The sequence below is a fragment of the Oryx dammah genome, unplaced genomic scaffold (assembly GCF_014754425.2).
Source record: "Oryx dammah isolate SB20612 unplaced genomic scaffold, SCBI_Odam_1.1 HiC_scaffold_5, whole genome shotgun sequence".
In the NCBI taxonomy this organism is placed as follows: Eukaryota; Metazoa; Chordata; class Mammalia; order Artiodactyla; family Bovidae; genus Oryx; species Oryx dammah.
Window position 1 is genome coordinate 93,515,404 of NW_024070189.1, and position 9,160 is coordinate 93,524,563.

Below are 9,160 nucleotides of genomic sequence, written 5' to 3' on the forward strand. Positions count from 1 at the left end.
ATATGTAGCTGTTTCTCACTGTGGTTTTTTAATTGAGTTATAATTGGCATATCACATTATGTGGAGTTGGCTAGTGCTAGTGTTGGAGAAGACTCCTGAGAATCCCTTGGACTGCAAGGAGATGCAACCAGTCCATTCTGAAGGAGATCAGCCCTGGGATTTCTTTGGAAGGAATGATGCTGACGCTGAAACTCCAGTCTTTTGGCCACCTCATGCGAAGAGTTGACTCATTGGAAAAGACTCTGATGCTGGGAGGGATTGGGGGCAGGAGGAGAAGGGGACGACAGAGGATGAGATGGCTGGATGGCATGACTGACTCGATGGACATGAGTCTGAGTGAACTCCGGGAGTTGGTGATGGACAGGAAGGCCTGGTGTGCTGTGATTCATGGGGTCGCAAAGAGTCGGACATGACTGAGTGACTGAACTGAACTGAACTGAACCTTAGGGAAAAACTTGAATAAACTTTTTGGCCGACCCAGTATTAGTTTCAACTGTACAACATAATAATTCTATATTTGTATGTATTGCAATATGACCACCACAAGTCTAGTTAACCTCTCTCACACATATCTACCAAAAAAAAAATTTTTTTTCTTGCAATGAGCACTTTTAAGCTCTACTCTCTTGTGCTCATTTGCTCAGTTGTGTCCAACTCTTCGCGACCCTTTGGTCTGTAAGCCGCCAGGGTCCTCTGTCCGTGGAATTTTTCAGGCAAAAATACTGCAGTGGGTTGCATTTCCTCCTCCAGGGGATCTTCCTGGACCAGGGATTGAACCCAGAGCTCCTGCATCTCCCACATCAGCGGGCAACTTCTTTACCACTGAGCCACCAAGGGAAGCCAGTAAATGTTTAGTCACTAAGTCATGTGTGATTCTTTTGCAGCCCCATGGACTACAGCCTGCCAGGCTCCTTGGTCCACTTTCAAATATGCAATACAGTATTATTGACTATATTGCTGTACTGCACATTACATTCCCGTGACTTATTTTATAAATGGGAATTTGTACTATTTTAATTCCTTCACCAATTTTGCCCACCATCCCCACCCTCACTGTAGTTTTGACTTGCATTTCCTTGATGTGTAGTCATGTCCAGAAATCCTAGTATATCTTCCTTGGAAAATTTTCTATTCCAGTGTTTTGCCACCTTTAAATTGGATTATTTGGCTTTTTATCATCGATTAGGAGTTCTTTATACTTTACCCAAGTCTCTAACCAGATACATAATTTTCAATTTTTTTGCCTTCTGTGGGCTGTTTTCACTCTTACTTTAAGAGTTTTTACTTTTGATTGTGGTCACACACACATACTATAAAAATTTACATCTTAACTATTTTAAATGTACAGATCAGCAGTGTGAAGTATATTGACTATGGAAAACCAGTCTCCAGAGCTTGGTTTTCATCATGCAAAACCGAAACTCTGTACTCATTAAACAATTCCCCATTCATACCTTCCTCCAGCCCCTGAAACCACTGTTCTATTTTCTGTCTCTATAAGTTCCACTGCTATGGGAACCTCACGTCAATGGGATCGTGTAGTAGTTGTCCTACTCGGATAGGCTTATTTTACTTCATGTGATGTCCCCACAGTCTATCTATGTTTTAACATGTGTCAGAACTTCCTTTCTCAGTGAGTGTGTACTCACTTGTTCAGTTGTCTGGGGCCCCCAGTTGTGTGGGCCCCGTGGACTGTGGCCCGCCAGGCTCCTCTGTCCATGGGATTTCCCAGGCAAGAATATTGGAGTGGGTTGCCATTTCCTCCTCCAGGGGATCTTCCCAACTCAGGGATTGAAGCTGCATCTCCTACGTCTCCTGCATTGCAGGCAGATTCTTTACCACTGAGCCACCAGGGAAGCCCCCTTTCTCATTAAATCTGAATAATATTCTATTACATGTATGCTCCACCTTATTGATCCAGTCATCCTTGATGGACTCTTGGGTTGCTTCCACATTGTTGCTATTGTGAATAATGGCCCTATGAACAAATGTACAAGTATCTGTCCATATTTTAGATTCTTTTGAGCATACACCCAGTAGAGGAATCACTGAATCACATATCAACTGTGTAACTTCGGAAGAACTGTCATATTGTTTTCCATACCAGGAGAATAATTTTATATTCCCACAATTAAAAATAAATTATTAAAATTTATTAATTTGGTGAAATCCAAAATATTTTTTTCCCTCTATTTGCTTTTGAGGTCATATCTAAGAATACTTTGCCAAATCCAAGGTCAAAAATATTTCCTTCTGATTGAAAGGCGATAGGATCACTCTTTATCTGGCTTTTCTGGGTTTGACATCTAAAAGAGAGGTTCTAACAGAGTAAAGATGCTGAAACTAAGTGATGGGGCAAGTGACTGCTCAAGCGGCAGCAGAGCCCGATCCAGAGTCATCTTCTAGCCCTTGTTTAGGTTGAACTTAGGTTCAGCCAAGTGCTTAGGGTAGCGCCTTGCACAAATTTCAGATCAAGTTGCTGGAATAGGCAGATCCTGTGCTCACCTCCTCTCAGGGACACACCAAAACTACAACCACATATAGAACCGCCGCCTCTGAGAACTGACCTGAAGACTAGCACGACAGATTTTCTACACCTAAGGGTATAAGGAAAAGGCCGCATTGAGAAAGGTAAGAGGCGCAGAGTCCTGGTCTAGTGAGAACCAACCGCTCCCACACTCCTGTGAGGCAACCCACAAACAGGAGAGATATCACAACCGCAGAGGTACGCCCTGATGAGCAGGGGTCCCCCAGCCTGGGGAGCCTGCACTGGGAAGCTGAGCACCCATAACAGCTGACTTTGAAAACCAGCAGGGCTCACATCTGGGGGAGCCCAGGAGCTGTAGGGAAGGGAAGAGACTCCACTCTTAAAGGACTCATGCAGAAACTCACTCACTCCAAAGTCCATCACAAAGGCAGCAGCTTGAAAAGCACCTGGGCCATACAAAAAGGAGAGTCATCGGCTAATTTCAGGGTATGCACCAGAGGGGCAGGGGTCCAGTGGAACTTTAGGGATAGAAGTGCCGGCAGACGTCATTTGTTTTTACTTTCTTTCCACGTAGCTGGCCTGGTGCTGGTGAGCACCATTTCTATCAGTCTCCATTAACCTAACTAACACCACCTGCCCTGCCCCTGCTTTCTCGTAAGAACTCAAGAGGCCAGGCCTACGCACCAGAACCCCCTCCCCACAGCAGTTTCAGCCAGGGCCTGTAGACATTTGGACCAGGGACCAGCTCAACCTACTAAGGCCATCTGCAGCGGTCACAGACAGGTCTGCCTGGGGACCAACCTCACCCACCAGCACACCTGCAATAACTGCTGTCTACCCATCACAGGAGGGCACATGCAGGGGATACCCCCGGGACACCTGGCTTTGTTGACCAGGGGAGATGGCCCCACTGGATCCTACAGGACACCTCCTACATAAGGCCACTCTTTCAAGGCTGGGCAACATAACTGATAGAAACAGAGTTAGGCAAAATGAAGGAACTACAGAATCTTTCAGAGAATATCTTTCAAACACGAGGATCTCTCAGAGAAACAACTAAAGGAAGAGGAGATAAGAAACTTATCAGATAAAGAATTCAGAGTAACACTTGTAAAGATGTTCATCAGACTCAGTAGAAAACTGGATAAATTTGATGAGAGAGTCACTAAAAGCCTAGGCGAGTTGCAAGCCTCCTTCAGCAAAGGGCTAGAAACTATAAGAAAGAAAGATGTAAAACTTTTGAATTCATTTACTAAAACCAAAAATACACTCGTGGAAACCAGCAGGAGGTCAGAGGAGGCAAGAAAACAGACTGGTGATATGGGTGACAAGGGTAGTAAAAGTCACTCAATCAGAAGAGCAAAAAGGAAAGAGAACAAAAAAAAAAAAAAAAAAGAAAAGGGCCCACGAGGGGCCCAACTTCTGCTGCAGGGGAAGGAGCAGCCATGGCCAAGCAGACCAGTTTGCAGGGTCCTCTCCCCACTCCCAGCACGTGCCCACCCTGCTGCCAGGGTGCCCCCGAAGAAGGTCAGCTCCTCATGGGGGTGGAGAAGGAGGAGCCTAAGAGGAGACCTGGGAGGCTGTCAACTAAACCTACTCCTGCCCAAGTGGAAACAAAGCCAAAGAAGGCAACAGGAAAGGATGAATCTTCAGATAGAAAAGTGCAAGCAAAAGGGGAAAGGGGAGCAAAGGGAAAACAGGTGGAAGATTTACCTGCATCAGATGGAGAGGCTGAAAACAAGGAGAGCCCAGCCTCTGATGGAGCAGGAAAGAAAAAAGTTACGTGTGATTAAGGTCACACACCCGAGCCTATCCGTGGTTCTTGTCTACCTTCTGTACAATACAAAGGAATGTTTTTATCAATTCTTTTGTAAAAGCAAAGTTTTTTAGTAGCTCTAGTAGTATTTTTAAGAAGATAGAAATCCTACTTCATCCATTTTTAAGGTGCAACCGCTTTCCTTTTAAATTTGAGCATAGCTGATTTACACTGTTGTGTTAGTTTCGGGGGGCACAGCAAAGTGAATTAGGTATACAAATATCCACTCTTTTTTTTTTAAGATTCTTTTCCTAAACCAGAGTAGTGAGTGCAGTTCCCTCTGCTGTCCTGTATACTGTGCTACACAATAGGTCTTTTGAATCTATTTGATATGTAGTATGTGTCTTTGTCGACCCTCCCTCCCCCTCCCCCCCTCCCCGTAAGCATAAGGTTGTCTTCTACATCTGTGACCTTATTTCTGTTTTGTAAGTTTATTTTGTACCATTTTTTAAGATTCCACACATAAGTGATATCACATATTTGTCTTTCTTTGTCTGACATTACTCAGTTTGACAACCTCTAGCAATCCATGTTGCTGCTATACTTTTTATTTAAGAGTTGAAATTATTTCCTGGTTGGTTGAGTTTTGGGTTTTTTTTTTTTTTTTTTGGTACAACCAGAAAATACTAGCATATTGAACGTGGGAAATTTTGATTGTGTTTGGTGTCATCTTAATGTTCCATAGATGGGTTAGTTTTTATATCCTATGATACAAAGCATATTACATGGCAGTTTTGAGTCAATAGTGCATTTAATGTCTTAAACTTTTTTTTTTTTTTTTTGGCTGTGACGTGTAGCATGAAGGATCTTAGTTCCCTGACCAAGGATAGAAGCCCAAGCCCCCTGCATTGGGAGCATGGAGTCTCAGCCACTGGACTGCCAGGAAAGTCTCATTGAACACTTTGAATTTCTTCTCTCCCCTTGTTGTTTTTGGGTAGAATTGCTTCCCAAAGCAAACCACTCCTTGATCTTGGCTCTCTGCTCAGAATTTTGTGCACTCTGTCACACCTTGGGTCATGGTAGTCCGGTCTTCCTAGTAACTTTGCTAATGTGCTGTGAACACATGAAATATGTGAAAACTTCACTATGTATTGTATATGATACTAAGTTGTGAATTAGTGGGACTTATGATATAACAACATATCCACATTTGACCCAATTACAAGCACTGAAATTGAAGCAGTGATCAAAAATCTCCCCAAAAACAAAAGCCCAGGACCAAATGGCTTCATAGGAGAACTCTATCAAACATTTAGAGAAGATCTAATGCCTATCCTTCTAAAACACTTTCAAAAAATTACAGAGGAAGGAACACTTCAAACTCATTCTGAGGCCACCATCACCCTGATACCAAAACCAAAGACAACACAAAAAAAGAAAACTGCAGGCCAATATCACTGATGAATATAAATGCAAAAATCCTCAACAAAATTTTAGCAAACAGAATTAAGCAACACATCAGAAAGCTCATATACCATGATCAAGTTGGGTTTATGCCAGGGACACAAGGATTCTTCAATGTACACAAATGAATCAATGTGATATGCTATATTAACAAATTGAAAGATATAAACCAGATGATAATCTCAATAGATACAGGAAAAGCCCTTGACAAAATTTAGTACCCATTTATGATTAAAACTTTTCAAAAATGAGTGTAGAAGGAACCTACCTCAACATAACACACACACACACACACAAAAGTCACTCAGTCGTGTCTGACTCTTTGCGACCCCATGGATTGTAGCCCACCAGGCTCCTCGGTCCATGGGATTTTCCAGGCATGAATACTGGAGTGGGTTGCCATTTCCTTCTCCAACCTCAACATAGTAAAGGCCATATATGATAAGCCTACAGCAAACATTATTCTCAATATGAAAAACTAAAAGCATTCCCCCTAAGATCAGAAACAAGACAAGGGTGTCCACTTTCACCACTATTATTCAACATAGTTCTGGATGTCCTAGCTACCGCAATCAGAGAAAAAATAAAAAAATAAAAGGAATCCAGATTGGGAAAGAAGAAGTAAAGCTCTCAGTTTGCAGATGACATGATACTGTACCTAGAAAACCCTAAAGATAGTATAGAAAATTACTAGAGCTAATCAGTGAATTTAGCAAAATTGCAGGATACAAAATCAATACACAGAAATCACTTCCATTTCTATATACTAACAATAAAAAATCAGAAAGAGAAATTAAGGAATCAATCCCATTCACCACTGCAACAAAAAGAAGTAAATATCTAGGAATAAACTTGCCTAAGGAGATGAAAGAACTGTACACAGAAAATTATAAGACACTAATGAAAGAAATCAAAGATGACATAAACAGATGGAGAGATATTCCATGTTCCTGGGTAAGAGAATTAATATTGTGGAAATGACTATACTACCAAACACAATCTACAGATTCAATGCAATCCTTATCAAATTACCAATGGCCTATTTCACAGAACTAGAACAAAAAATTTCACAATTCATATGGAAACACAAAAGACCCCAAATAGCCAAAGCAGTCCTGAGAAATAGAATGGAGCTGAAGGAATTAACCTTCCTGACTTCAGGTTATACTACAAAGCTACAGTCATCAAGACAATATGGTACTGGCACAAAAACAGAAATATAGACCACTGGGACAAGATAGAAAGCCCAGAAACAAACCCATGCACCTATGGGCACCTTATTTTTGACAAAGGAGGCAAGAATATACAATGGAGCAAAGACAACGTCATCAATAAATGGGGCTGGGAAAACTGGACAGCTACATGTAAAAGAATGAAATTAGAACACTTCCTAACACCATACACAAAGATAAACTCAAAATGGATTAAAGACCTAAATGTAAGACCAGAAACTATAAAACTCTTAGAGGAAAACATAGGCAGAACACTCGATGACATAAATCAAAGCAAGATCCTATATGACCCACCTCCTAGAGTAATGGAAATAGAAACAAAAGTAAAAAAGTGGGACCTGATTAAGTTTAAAAGCTTTTGCACAGCAAAGGAAACTATAAGCAAGGTGAAAAGACAACCCTCGGAATGGGAGAAAGAAAGAAAGAAAGTGAAGTCGCTCAGTCGTGCCCGACTCTTTGCAATCCCATGGACAGTAGCCTGCACCAAGCTCCTCCGTCCACGGGATTTTCTAGGCAAGAGTACTGGAGTAGGTTGCCGTTTCCTTCTCCAGGGAATCTTTTTAACCCAGGGATCGAACCCAGGTCTCCCGCATTGTAGACAGACGCTTTACCATCTGAGCCACCAGGGAGGTCATACAAATGAAACAACTGACAAAGGATTAATTTCCAAAATATACAAGCAGATCATACAACTGAATGCCAGAAAAACAAACAACCCAATCAAAGAGTGGGGAAAAGACCTAAACAGACATTTCTCCAAAGAAGACATACAGATAGCTAACAAACACGTTAAAAGATGCTCAACATTGTTCATTATTAGAGAAATGCAAATCAAAACCACAATGAGATGTCACCCCACACTGGTCAGAATGGCCATCATCAAAAAGTCTACAAACAATAAATGCTGGAGAGGGTGTGGAGAAAAGGGAATGCTCTTGCAATCCCAATCCTAGGCATATACCCTGAGGAAACCAAAACTGAAAAAGACATGTGTATTCCACTGTTCATTGCAGCACTATTTACAATAGCTAGAACATGGAAGCAACCTAGATGTCCATCGACAGATGAATGGATAAAGTTGTGGTGCATATACACAATGGAATATTACTCAGCCATAAAAAGGAACACATTTGAGTCAGTTCTGATGAGGTGGATGAACCTAGAACCTATTATACAGAGTGAAGTGAGTCAGAAAGAGAAAGAGAAATATCCTATTCTAACGCATATATGTGGAATCTAGAAAAATGGTACTGAAGAATTTATTTACAGGGAGGCAATGGAGAAACATATAGAGAACAGACTTATGGAGATGGGGAGAGGGGAGGAGAGGGTGAGATGTATGGAAAGAGTAACATGGAAACATATTACCATATATAAAATAGATAGCCAACGGGAATTTGCTATATGGCTCAGGGGTTCTGTATCAACCTAGAGGGGTGGGATGCAGAGGGAGATAGGAGGAAGGTTCAAAACGGAGGGGATATATGTCTACCTATGGCTGATAAGAGTCGGACACGACTGAGCGACTTCTCTTTCACTTTTCAGTTTCATGCATTGGAGAAGGAATGGCAACCCACTCCAGTGTTCTTTCCTGGAGAATCCCAGGGACGGGGGAGCCCGGTGGGCTGCCGTCTCTGGGGTCGCACAGAGTCGGACACGACTGAAGCAACTTAGCAGCAGCAGCATGGCTGATTCATGTTGAAGTTTGACAGAAAACAACAAAATTCTGTAAAGCAATTTCCCTTCAATAAAAAAATAAACTAAAAAAAAAAAGTTCCTCTTACGTTTTTTGAGTGTTATAGGTTTTTTGTTTGTTTGTTTACTGCATTGGGTCTTCAATGCTGTGTCCAGGCTTTCTTTAGTTGCGCTGAGCAGGGGCTACTCTCTAGTTGCAGTTTGTTGCAGAACACAAGCTCTAGGCAGGCAGACTCAGTCGTTGAGGTGTGCGTACTCTAGGGGACAGGCTCAGGAGTGGAGTGCAGGCTTAGATGCTCCACAGCATGTGGGATCTTCCCAGACCAGGGGTCAAACCCATGACCTCTGCGTGGCAGGTGGATTCTTAATGACTAGACCACCAGGGAGGTCTCTACTTGTGTACTGTTCGTGCTAATGATATGTTGGGGCAGTCAGAACTGGGTTTTCCATGGCTTCAAGCACCAGGCTGAAGGGCTTGGACTTGCTCTACAGAGCACTGGGAAGCAGGGGCAAACCAGAGAATCT

At 42.3% G+C, this 9,160-nt stretch overlaps 1 pseudogene; it reads left to right on the plus strand.

The window, feature by feature from the left end:
• Positions 1-3,808: 3,808 nt before the first annotated feature.
• LOC120864572 lies at positions 3,809-4,281 on the plus strand (annotated as a pseudogene).
• The last annotated feature ends 4,879 nt before the right edge of the window (positions 4,282-9,160 follow it).